We start from the raw sequence: 13,115 nt of genomic DNA, 5'->3' as shown, positions 1-13,115 counted from the left end.
CAAGGAGCACATCTCAACCTGAAACCACATCGGAGAGCTTAGTCTAAACCTGAAACTGCATAGGGGAGCTAAACATCTTCAACCCCATATGGAGAAATAGGTGATATAGGAGAGCACATCTCAACCCATCTTATTTCCTATTGATCTTCCTAGCAATGACCCTCAAGAGTCATGTGGCAGAACACTTTCATCATAAAACAAGCTTGGGAAAGATACCGAACTTACCAAAAAGGTAAGTATCACATGCCCCCAAGCCTCCTTAACCCATTGGCTAGACGAGGAGGGACAATCCCAACAAGCCCAACTTGTGGGTATGATGCCATCTGGGGTATAATCTGCATAGACCAAGATAGGGGGAGATACCCAACTTGTCAGAACAGACAAGGATTACACACATATTATGGGTGACAGATAGGGGTGGTATCCTATTACCGAGAGATCCATCAACCCCAGGATCCCTCCATCTCAATTCCACGCCCTAGGAGCTCAAACAGGGGGGAAGAGTTGGCTCAATGTCCTCGATCAATGATGCTCTCTATATATCAAAAACATATCATCATGCTCACATCTAGTATCGACTTAATCATCATGCCGCAATAGCAACATTCTCATGTTCATGCAAGTCATCAAATCAAATATTATATTAGAATATATATATATATATATATTAGAAAAAGATACCATATTCATCCTCCCTCTCACGGAGGCAGGAACCACAAGCCTAAGATTGTCTTGTATGGTAGTGTTGCCTCAATGTATGAAGGTATCTCAGTCCTAGCAATATACAACATTCGTTGCCAATCAGATCCCACTCAATGCAATGATTCCCTATCATATTCAAAATCTACTCAAATAGCTCTCCAAAGAGCTTCTTCAACCTTCCTCATAGCTAGTCATGCTAGCAACATCATACTCAACCTCATTTGTGCTTAAAGTCAGGAACTTATCATCCAAAAATATCATGGAATACCTCATACTAGAGTAGGACACATATGTGCTTATATCATCAATAACGATCTTGATCAACATCAGTACATCCATGAAGTCTCATATCATAGGAAGAACATCACAAACCAAAAATTGATCATCCCATGCAAATATCTCAAAGGGTGCTTAGCGGTAACTCGATGTGTATGAAGTGGCTTAATCATGCATTGAATCAAAAAAAATCACTGCTTTAATTAACTATCAGTTGCCAAGACAGGTTCAAAAATATATCTTCATAGCTTCTTGAAATTTAATTGGAGTGTCCAAGGATTCACATTTCGGCTTTCTTTAATAGCTTCACAATATCAATTTTATTTTCCAATCTCCAGAAAGTTATCCATCATGCCATGATTCTTCATTTCAAGCTTCAGAGGCCATCTCCCTCTTACTTTGATCATCATAAGCTCATTACCTATCAAGAATAAACCAAAATCAAACTCATACCTTGGACCCCTTTTTTTGAAGTGGAGCTTTGGACCAACACATCTTCCTAACTTTACTAGATAATAGTCAATGCAGACATACTAGACTCAAGGAGCTTGCTTCATATAATGCTTTCTATAAACATAACATTTGACCAAACCAATATGGTCAACCTTACATAAATTAATATTGTGCAAACAAATCAACTAAGTCATCTTATCAAAGTTTAGATGCCAGATCAAAAATAAATATCAAAATCATCAATATCAATGTATCAAATTATTTAGACCAGGTGACAGATCGAGATCTCATCCGAATATCAAGTTATGACTTCATCTATTGTCATGCCAACAAATTGTCATTTACCAAGCAATATCAAACCAAAATTAATCAAGGCATCCTCATGATCATAATTTAAATCATTTCTGTCACTAGATGCAAATTCATACACCAAGGATACATCATGCAGGTTACATCCATTTATTGTGAGATTACTTCATACTGAATCACAATTGTGTATACTTCAACCAATAAGCGAAAGATAATGAGGCCAATACGAAAACATTATTTTATACCAATATTAGTCATTATGCTCACATAGCACTGTCATCAAGGAAAATCATCAGTTATGAAGTAAAATCATTAGTCAAAGCCCTAATTTTTCATTTTTGTGAATAGAAACATATGAAGCATCATATCAATGTTCTAAAGCATATTTATGAACTATCAAGCATCATGTCATTATTCATATATACCAATCAACCAAATCTTGTCAAACCCTTGCAACTATTATCAAATACTGTCATACACTAGCATCAATGTTTAAATCATAATGACATATTGATATGCATATGTGGGTCACCTACAAACTGTTATGAAACCAACTCACAAAAATATAGAAAAGATAGATCAACGCCTTAGAATTCAGCCTCTTCGATGGGGCAACCTCCTTTACATTACATAAATGAACAATTCTTGGATGATACAAATGACAAAACCTCCTTTCTACATGTAGGAGTCTATGGGGTCACAATATAACCAAGCCAACCTAACAATAATAATATAAAGGCACAAAAATAACAATAGAAGGATTCTATGGGGCACAATAATAACAATATGGGGACAATAGGGGCACAACAATATTAATAAGGGATACAACTACAATAGTAATGGGGGAATCACTAGTATTATAGGGACCTAACATGCCCCTCTCCTTCAAAAAAGTGTTGTCCTCAACATTTGAGTACTTCTGGATGCTTCTGTATAAAATTCTCATCCTCCCATGTGGAATCTTCAGCAGATAAGTTCTTCCACTTGATGAGATACTCTGAAATTGATCGATTTCGTAGCTATAGAGTTCTTGTTTCTGTGACTGCTTCCGGTTCCAATATAATTTTTCCTTCCTCGTCAAGTTCTGGCAATATTGTTTGAACTGGGAGCTTGTCTCCTATAACCTTCTTTAAACATGAAACATGGAAAACTAGGTGCACTCGAGAAGCTATAGGAAGCTCCAATTTGTATGCCATAGTACGAATCTTTTGCAACACCTTGTACGGACCATAATACTTTGGTGATAATTTATTATCCTTCTTATCTTGCTTGAGGGACATTTCTTTATATGGTTGTAGCCGTAGGAATACCCAGTCACCTACATCAAAACTTCTTTCGCTGTGATGTTGATCTCCCTATTGTTTCATTCTATTCTGTGCCAACACGAGGTTCTCCTTTAAGAGTTGGAGAACTTCTTGTTGATGCTCGATGTCATGTTCCACTACTTGAACCTTAGAATTTTCTCTTAAATATGATGTGATGGATGGTGGCTGATATCCATAAAGTGCCATAAACAGGGTCATTTTTGTTGCAGTATGGAAGGAAGTGTTATACCACCATTCAGCCAGAGGCAACCATTTGACCCATTGTGTCTATTTATCAGATACAAAGCAACGAAGATATCCTTCCAAACATTTGTTTACTATCTCAGTTTGCCCATCAGATTGAGGATGATAAGATGAGCTATGAGCTAACTGAGTACCAAGACAAGAAAATAACTCTGTCCAAAAGTTTCCAGTGAAAATGGGATCTCTATCACTTACAATAATCTTTTGGTTTCCATGTAGCTTTTGAATTGTTTCCATAAATGCAGTAGAAACTATATTGGCTTTAAATGGATGTGATAATGCACAAAAGTGCGCATACTTGGTAAGTCTATCAACTACCACCATGATGACACTCTTTCCCTCATACTTGGGTAAACCTGTGATAAAATCCATTGAAACCTCCTCCCAACATTGGCTTGGAATGGATAAAGGTTGTAATAGACCCGGGGTCTTAATTGTTTGAACTTTATTTTGTTGGAAAACCAAACATTCCGCCACAAACTTTTGAATATCTGATTTAAGGCCATCCCAAAAAAATTCCTTCTTAACCTTGTGGTAAGTTTCTAAAAATCCTGAGTGCCCTCCTAAGGGAGAAGCGTGCAATTCCATAAGAATATTTTGTTTGAGTTGGGAATTCTTACAGAGGTATAAGTGATCTTTGTACCATAACGAATCATTTTTCCAGCTAAATGTATTAGATGTACTGGAATCTTGTTGTAACTTTCGAATAAGTGCGCACATTTCTTCGTCATTCTTCCATTCCTCCCTTGCTTCGTTTATCCAATCTGGTTGGATAATAGAAATGGCACACACCAATGTTTCCACATTCTCATCCTTTCTTGAGAGTGCATCTGCCACAACATTTTTCTTCCCTTTTTTGTAGATGATTTCAAAGTCATAACCCAACATCTTTGTGACCCATTTTTGTTGCTCTTCAGAGGATAATATTTGTTCTAAAAAGTATTTAAGGCTATCATGATCTGTTTTTACCTTGAAGTGTCTTCCCATTAGGTAGGGTCGCCATTTCTTAAGTGCATGTAGTATTGCCAACATTTCCTTCTCATAAATAGCTTTGTGTAAATACTTTCCCTTGACTGGACGACTTTCGAAAGCAATGGGTCTTTTATCTTGCATTAAAACATCACCAATTCCATTTCCTGAAGCATCACATTCCACAATAAATGTTTTTTTGAAGTCCGGTCTAGCTAAGACTAGTGCTTGGCACATTGCCTCTTTAAGGTGTTTGAAGGCCTTTGTTGCTTCTGGAGTCCATGAAAATGCATTTTTCTTCAATAATGTTGTTAGAGGTGCTACTATTTTCCCATAATTCTTAACAAATTTGCGATAATACCCTGTCAACCCAAGAAATCCTTGTAGATGCTTTATGGATGTGGGGATTTTCCATTCCTTAATGGCTTTAATTTTGCTAGGGTCTACCTCAACTCCTTCATGAGATACAATATGGCCCAGATATTCCACCTCTTGTACTCCAAAGAAACATTTGGATCTTTTTGCATATAATTGTTTCTCCTCCAATAGTTGTAACACCCTGTCAACATGTTTAACATGATCCTTCCAAGACTTGTTGTAGATTAGTATATCATCAAAAAATACTAACACAAATTTTCTAAGGAAGGGTTTGAAAATGGAATTCATCAAACCTTGAAATGTAGAAGGTGCATTGGTAAGGCCAAAAGGCATGACCAAAAATTCATAATGACCCTCATGAGTTCTAAATGCTATTTTCGGAATGTCTTAAGTCTTCATTCTGATTTGATGATATCCTGAACGAAGATCCAACTTCATGAAGTAAATTGATCCATGCAATTCATCCAATAATGCATCAATGACAGGAATGGGAAACTTATCTTTAATAGTGAGCTTGTTGATCTCCCTATAATTCGTACACATGTGCCATGATCCATCCTTCTTGTGCACCAATACTACTGGAGCAGAGAAAGAACTTTGACTAGGTTGAATTATACTAGCCTCTAACATTTCTGCAACCATATGTTCAATTTCACTCTTTTGGGCATAGGGATATCTGTACAACCTAATTTTTGGAGGAACACTTCCTGGAATCAAATGAATAGCATGATCATGATCACGAATAGGTGGGAGACCTTTGGGAGTCTCAAATACCTTGGAATGATTGTCCAAGACTTTTTGGAGATATGGAGAAATAAATGATTTCGATGTGGAAACATCTAGCGAACATAATTGTGCAATTACACCTCGTTGTTCCTCTTTTAGAAGCTTTTTCATACCATTAGAGCTGATTATCTTTCCTGGTTTCCCTGCAATACCCCTTAATTCAACTTCCTTTCCTTCCGCAGAAAATTTCATGAAAATTTCTTGAAAATTAAAAGCTATTGTACCCAAGGATTGTAGCCACTGGCTACTAGTACAACATCAACACCTCCCATTGGAATGGAAAGCATTGGGCTATTCAATACATATTATCCCATGGATATCTTGATATTATGGAACTTTGCAGAGCAATTTATGGTTCCTCCACTTGCAACCATCACTTGACACTCTGGTGCTAGATATAGGAAGCAATTCATTTCTTTTGCTATCTTACAATGAATAAAATTGTGGGTACTTCCTGAATCAATCAACACTATTACCTTTTTCTTCTTGATATGTCCTTCTATCTTGATAGTTTGAGGAGTGGTAATTCCAGCCAATGCATTACGATATATGGTTGGATTCATTACTTCTTTATCTAGGGTTTGTTCCTGGAGTATATCCTCTTCTTTTGACGTTTCTTGTACCTTTTCTTCCTCCTCTTCACAATCTATGTAGAATAATTTCTTCTCAGCACACTTATGACCTTTAGTGTATTTGCTATCACAACTGTAACAAAGCCCTTTTGCTCTTTTTTCTTCCAATTGTTGTGATGTCAACCTTATAGGTTGTGGAAGGCTAGGGGCAACAACACTTCCATCTTTATAGTTGTGAGTGGTAGGCTTCCTAGTTGCCATAATTTTTCTTTCCATTTTTCTTGCTAACCTGAATGCCTTCTCTAATGAATCAGGTTCCCAAAGGCGAATCTCATGTTGGATATTATCCTTTAAAGTCCCTAAGAACACATCAATCTTATGCTCCTCTAGAATATCTTTTACCCTTATGTTCAATTTTTGGAAGTCCTCAATGTGCTCCATCATTGAACCCTTTTGTTTGAGACTTATCAATTGGCTAAAAAAGATGTTGCTTTTTGTATCCTCATAATGTGCCATCATTTCTTCCGTAAAAGTTGCCCAAGTGACAATTTGTTTATGAGAGCAAAGCCATCGATACCATACAAACTGATTTTGTTCCAAATATAAAGTTGCAATACGTACCTTTTGTGTTTTTTGCATATTATGGAGATCGAAAAATTGCTCCATCTGTAATATCCATGTTGCGGGATCCTTGCCATCAAACTTCCACATATCGATTTTTGGAATATGGTGGTTCTTCAATCCAACATTAGAGTCTATGAAATCATGATTAACATTTATTTTGTTCTCATTATGAGTTTCCTTTACTACTCTTTCACCATTAGTAAGTATTTCTTGTAGAAACTTTGTCAAATCTGTCTTCAAATCTTCCATGCCTATCTTCAAATCTGTCTTCAAATCTATCTTCAAATCATCCATCTTAGCTTCCACGTAATTCATCTTAGCTTTCACACCATACATCTTAGCTTCTACATCTTTCTTTAAACCATCCATCTTAGATTCTGTTACTTTTTGTGCGAGTGACATTTGTTGCACTTGGTCTCGTAATTTTGATATATCATGTTGCATTTCTTCCTCTTCTTCATGAGTCATGCTAGAGCTTTCAGGTTGCTTACTAGGTGTTTGCATTTTCTTTCCTCGGGGCATCAATTACCGATAATAATGCTTTGCTATGCCCTTTGAATTCCTTCAAACTAATTTTTCAAACCAAGCTTATGCAAAAATTAAAAAAAACTACACACCTATTTTCACTTTGTAGGAGCTCGATATTGAATTTGATGTATCTCTGTAATTTGGGATCATCGAGTTTTGAAATTGCGACTTGTAGTAGCCCTCTATGTCCTCTTTCCAATGCCACCAGTCTAATCAAATTTAGATTCTCCAAGAAAGAGTTATGTACAATCTCCCAAGATGACCTGATTATATACCTTTTCAGAAGAGCGAACTTGTATGAAGTGCCACGTGTCACTATTTTGACCTTCGGATCTAAAAATAATATACAGGAAACTACAGTCCATCCTCTTTCTACAACTTCTTACGAAATTTTAATACGATGCTCAAAACAAAAGTTATGAGTATTTTCCCCAGGTCACCTATTTGGAATGTAATTCGGGAGTCTGCAAAAAGGCCAACTTCCCCAGATCATATCTCCGTAAATATAGTGCAAAAAGCTCTGAAATTTAGACTCGAGGTTCAGAACGATTTCGGCCTAAATGGGTTTTTGTTTTAGCATCTGAAATGACGCAGAAAAAAAGTTATAGTGCAAATACCACAATGACCTGTTTGGAGCAGCGAAACCTTAGAATCCAAAGCTCTGATACCAATTGTTATGAAACCAGCTCACAAAAAGATAGAAAAGATAGATCAATGCCTTAGAATTCAGCCTCTTCGAGGGGGAAACCTCCTTTACATTACATAAATGAACAATTCTTGGATGATACAAATGAAAAAACCTCCTTTCTATATATAGGAGTTTATGGGGTCACAATATAACCAAGCCGACCTAACAATAATAATATAAAGGCACAAAAATAACAATAGAGGGATTCTATGGGGCACAATAATAACAATATGGGGACAATAGGAGCACAACAATATTAACAAGGGAGACAACTACAATAGTAATGGGGGAATCACTAGTATTATAGGGACCTAACACAAACACACATTTAGTCAACATATTCACATTATCGTAAGACAAACATTCAAACCTCCCTACTCATGGAACTTTTTGATGTCGTGCTCCATATTTGAAGGACTCTATTCCTGATTTTATGCATAAGGCTTTAGTTTTTTGATCCACATGCATAACTGCACCCATAGGACCTCTTCCATGTGGTTGAGAAGATACAGTTGCATCGTCAAACATGCTTCCATGTGGCTGAGGATTAGAGTAAGGAAAAATCCCTCTTCTCAGACCAAAACTTTTTTTCGCAGACCAACAATATAAGATATTTTTCTATTCATGTCCATAAATCATACTTCTATAGTAAAGAATCTTCTATACATATAATGCAAATAATGGAGAGTTTCTCCCTCTTAATGAGCAACCCCTTCAGCCATAAGTCATCAACCTATCGGTAATACTTCCATGCATCAACAAAATTGTTAGATCATAATTTCAAGCTATATCATGTTCTAAAACATACATCCATCATGTTAAAAACATTTTAGCATCAACTACTTCATCATTACATCATGACATCAATATTTCATTAAGGGTTAGTGTCAAGTAGCTAATAGGAGTATACTTCAATAATCATGATCACAATATCACTTCTTTATCACATAACTTAATCCATCAAGTCAAGGCATTTAATTTTACCATAGTCCATAATTATTAAGTTCATCAAAAGTTAACCATGGTCAAAAAAAGGATCCTAAATATCAATGTCATTGTTACCCTTCTATTGTCATGGTTATCATGATTATCACAAGCATTATCAATAGTATCAAGCTACTATATATAAGAAATGATGTGCAAGGCTTCTTTATGGGGTCAAGATATCCAAAATAGTAGATGTTAGTCAAACATCATGTATACAAATATATCAAAAATCAAAATTTCTAGGTAGCTTCATAGAATAAAGAAATTCATCATATCTAAGAAGTAAAATACTTATTCAATACCAACTGCACCATTTCATCCTGAGTAACACTTTCATATGCATGAGCAATTTTTTCTTTCTTTAGGTGACATTCCCATCATACCTTAGGGCTTACCTTGTCATCACATATTGCATCTGTAACATTCGAAAAAAGCATCATACAGAGCTTGAGTGTTCAAATACTTGTGGACCTTCTCATTTTTCATAGGAAGTTGTAGCATTTTGTCCATTTTTCATCAAGTGCTTATTTCCCTTTTCCAACATTAGTTATTCTCTTCCTGCACTAGCCATCATCCTCATGAAGGATCCACTTATCACAACTAAAAATACTCAAATGTACATGCAGGAAGTATAAGTAATAATCAAAACAATAATCAGATCAATAGGTCTAAACAAAAGTAAATACATACAGGAGCACCATAAATCAAAAAGTATTTATATTCAATGAGAGGTGATCATCTCCCTCTTGAACCAACCTTCAAGAGGGATGAATATCCATATAACATCGTTTTCTTCAATATATTTACAAACTTCATAAGAAACCAAACCTAATAGAGACTATCCCATCTAGGGTTTCAGCAAATTCGTCACAATTTATTAAACATCTTCACATTGATTATGCTAGGATTTCTAGATTGCATATATCAAGTATTTGTCATAAACTAGGGTTTCTATCAAACCCTAAACTTATAATATCCATCAAACTCTAATAACCAAATTGCCTAGCATTTCCTTCAAACCCTAGTATTCTTTTAGGTCTCCTCCATCTTCTCTTGCTTCCATCAATGGTGTCCTCATAGGGGTGATCTTTAATGACTTTTCTTTAGCCCAACTCTGATACCATTTTAATGTTTCTTAGGGCTTAATTGTTATTTTCTTTAGATAAATGAATTTCATCATTTCCATATTGAATTCACCCCACAACATCACAAGATTATTGAATATTATATGATATTATATAGAAAGAACAATATCATCATCAATGCAGTGAAACATAAAGGAACAATACAAGAAAGGAATTCACACATAGAGACACTAGGATTGGTCAGAGATCGGGGCTAAACCCACTACGAGGAAAACCCTTTCAAATTATTCTTCTATTAGATTGCCATAAAATGTTAGGGAGAGAGTACAATGAGCCCAAACCCAAAAATAATGTTTCAAGTCAAATTTTGACCTATCTAAGAGAGAAACCAACCAAAAACCAAAATATCAGCTAATAGTCATATATGGTAAACATCAAAATATAAACAGTTTTTCACCTTGGGCTTCTTTTGTACCAAATTCAGTACTTATGGTTCTACACCCAATTCGATACTTACGGTTATGTACTAAGTTCGATACTTAAGGTTCTGGACCTAGTTCGATACTTATGGTTCTAAACCCTATTTGGTACTTATGGTTATGCACCCAATTCAGTACTTATGGTTCTTCACCTAGCTCAATACTTACAGTTCTGCACCCAATTTAGTACTTACGGTTCTGCACCTAGTTCGGTATTTTTAGTTCTGCACCTATTTTGGTTCTTTTGGTTCTACACTAAATTCAATACTTACAGTTCTCCACCCACTTTAGTTCTTACATTTCAGCACACAGTTCACTTACGATTCTACACCCAGTTTGGTACTTATGATTTTGCACACAGTTCGGTACTTAAGGTTTTATACCAAGTTCAGTACTTTTTGTTCTACACTTAGTTTGGTACCTTTGGCTCCACACTTAGTTTGGTAATTATAAAATTTTCTTCGAAGATGGGAAGTGTTGTGAGAGAGAGAGAGAGAGTTATTCATGATTTAATGAAATTTTTAGGCTGCTAAAACTAAAGATGAATCGAAACGATGTAAGAACATAAACAATTTTAATTGTTATTGTTGTCAACTTGAAGAGTATGTGAGTTATTTATCATTCCTATTTAAAAATTGTATTTATTTTGAGTTTGTTTAATTATATACATATACCTGGAAATTGCCCAAATAATTCAATTCTGAATGGTTACGTCCTCCACAATGGGTTCTAATTTGATGTGAAAAATGAGATTGTGCCATCTGGGTGGGGCTTCCTACTACAGATCCACTAGACCATACTCTCCTTGACTCATTAATTATTGAATATTTTTCCCAACAACCTGTTGTTGCTTGAGCAGTGGTTAGTTCTTCGTTGGCAATTTCTTGCTTAACTTGTCATCCTTTCGAAGTTTCAGTTGAGGTGAACTGTAGTGAATTAGCAGGAGATCTCTATTTTTTGATATTTTCTTATATCTTTGCAGTTATTAATGTACATACTTTTGATAAACGTGTATGATCTAAGGTTCAAATATTGTAGAAACTGCAAAAGAGTCAAAACTTTTTACTTAAGGAATTTGGTAAAAACAATTCAAAAATTACTTGTGGTCAAGGTCGTTTGTTTAAGATGTTCATAGAGGTTATCCACCATTGAAGTGTGTCTTAGACTCGTTGGAAGTCATTGGTAAGGATCAGACGTGGGTCCTAGAGAATTTTGAAGGTTAGATTTGTTGAAAAAAAATATTTTCTAAACATTAAATGATCCAAAAGTATATGGGTATAAATTTACACTGCTGAGAATATTTTAAATACAAAGATAATATGACATAAATGCTCAAAAAATCTGAAAAGAATGGAAAATATATCAGTTTACAAGGCCTCCTTTGCCACTTCAAACCCTTTCAAAGTATCTGAACCTTTTCTACCTTCAAAGAAAGAAGGGTTCCCAAAATAAAATGCTTTGAGATAAAATTTGAGCAAACCAACCTAATTATCCATTGTAACCTATTTATATGATGTAGTTTTAAGTTTCCACACAACTACAATACATCTCGTTGAATGTCAATATTTCGATGCAGAGGAAAATTTTCATTATTTAGCATTCATCATGGAGTTATTTTCATATTTTCCCATCAAATCGAAACTAAATGATGTGAAGTAATTTATTTTTGTGCATAACAAACTAAAAGTGAGGATCACAAGCCTTTTTCTGATGTAAATCTAATAGACATGACTTCCTCCAACTCTGGAAAGCAAAACAACATCGGATTTGCATCCAAGGCAAGATGCATAATCCCTATTTGAGGGCTAAAGCCAAGCTCACTATTACCATTAATCTTGACAGAAGGTTTGGGATATTACCTTGTTGAATGTAAATATTCAATCTATTTTCTTGCTGGCAATATTTTGTAACACAATAACTTCTCGCTGGAAGTCATTGCATGTCACAACCTTAGGTGCATTGTTCCTCAATTCTTCCTCGCTCAATGGCTTGAGCCACCCAACCAAATCAGAAAAATAACCATAGAAGGACCAAAATCCAGAAAAAATACTATAAATAAAATGCAAGTAAAAAGGGAACAACAGTGAAAAACCTGCATACCTACAATGGAGTAGAACCTGGACATTGACACCTTGTCCTTCTCGTGTCAGATGAACATTTTTGTTGTAATCTCAAATAATGGATGAAGAAGATCCAAAGGAAGAAACCTAATAGAGGTTTAGGTAAGGGCAATAGGGTTTGGGAATGGTGGAAGAACAAGAGTTCCAGTTTGAAAATCTATGTTCCCACTCGCATCCTATGTGCCCTGCACTCTTGCACTTTTTGATTTTGAGAGGGTTTCTTTCTCTATTTGGGTTTATTTCTATATTGTCTTTGTATTATCTCTCTCTAGACTTCACGAGACATATGGTTGAGAAGGAAACGTCGATGTATGTATTGAATTTCAACTCTCAGACCTTCTCCCTTAATGCTTGTTTTTTTGGGAAAACTTCCCTCTTTATGTTAATACTATCAATTGCTCCAAAAAGGTGCAAAGAGACCCCAATAAGAATGTTAAGTTGAAAACTTTTGTGGTTTAGTTTTCATAATTAATTAAATATAATTTGATATATTAGATTTAAAATTTTAACTCTTTTTTTAATCTTTTTTTATTTTTTTGTTTTCTTGGAAATATTTAGGCAAGATCCACAAAGAACCCAAGGATCCAATAC

Source organism: Pinus tabuliformis, chromosome 8 (genome assembly GCF_031772625.1).
Source record: "Pinus tabuliformis cultivar Carrire ecotype Pingquan chromosome 8, CPIR1, whole genome shotgun sequence".
Taxonomy (NCBI): domain Eukaryota; kingdom Viridiplantae; phylum Streptophyta; class Pinopsida; order Pinales; family Pinaceae; genus Pinus; species Pinus tabuliformis.
The sequence above is the reverse complement of the archived record's forward strand: the minus strand, read 5'-3'. Positions refer to the sequence as shown.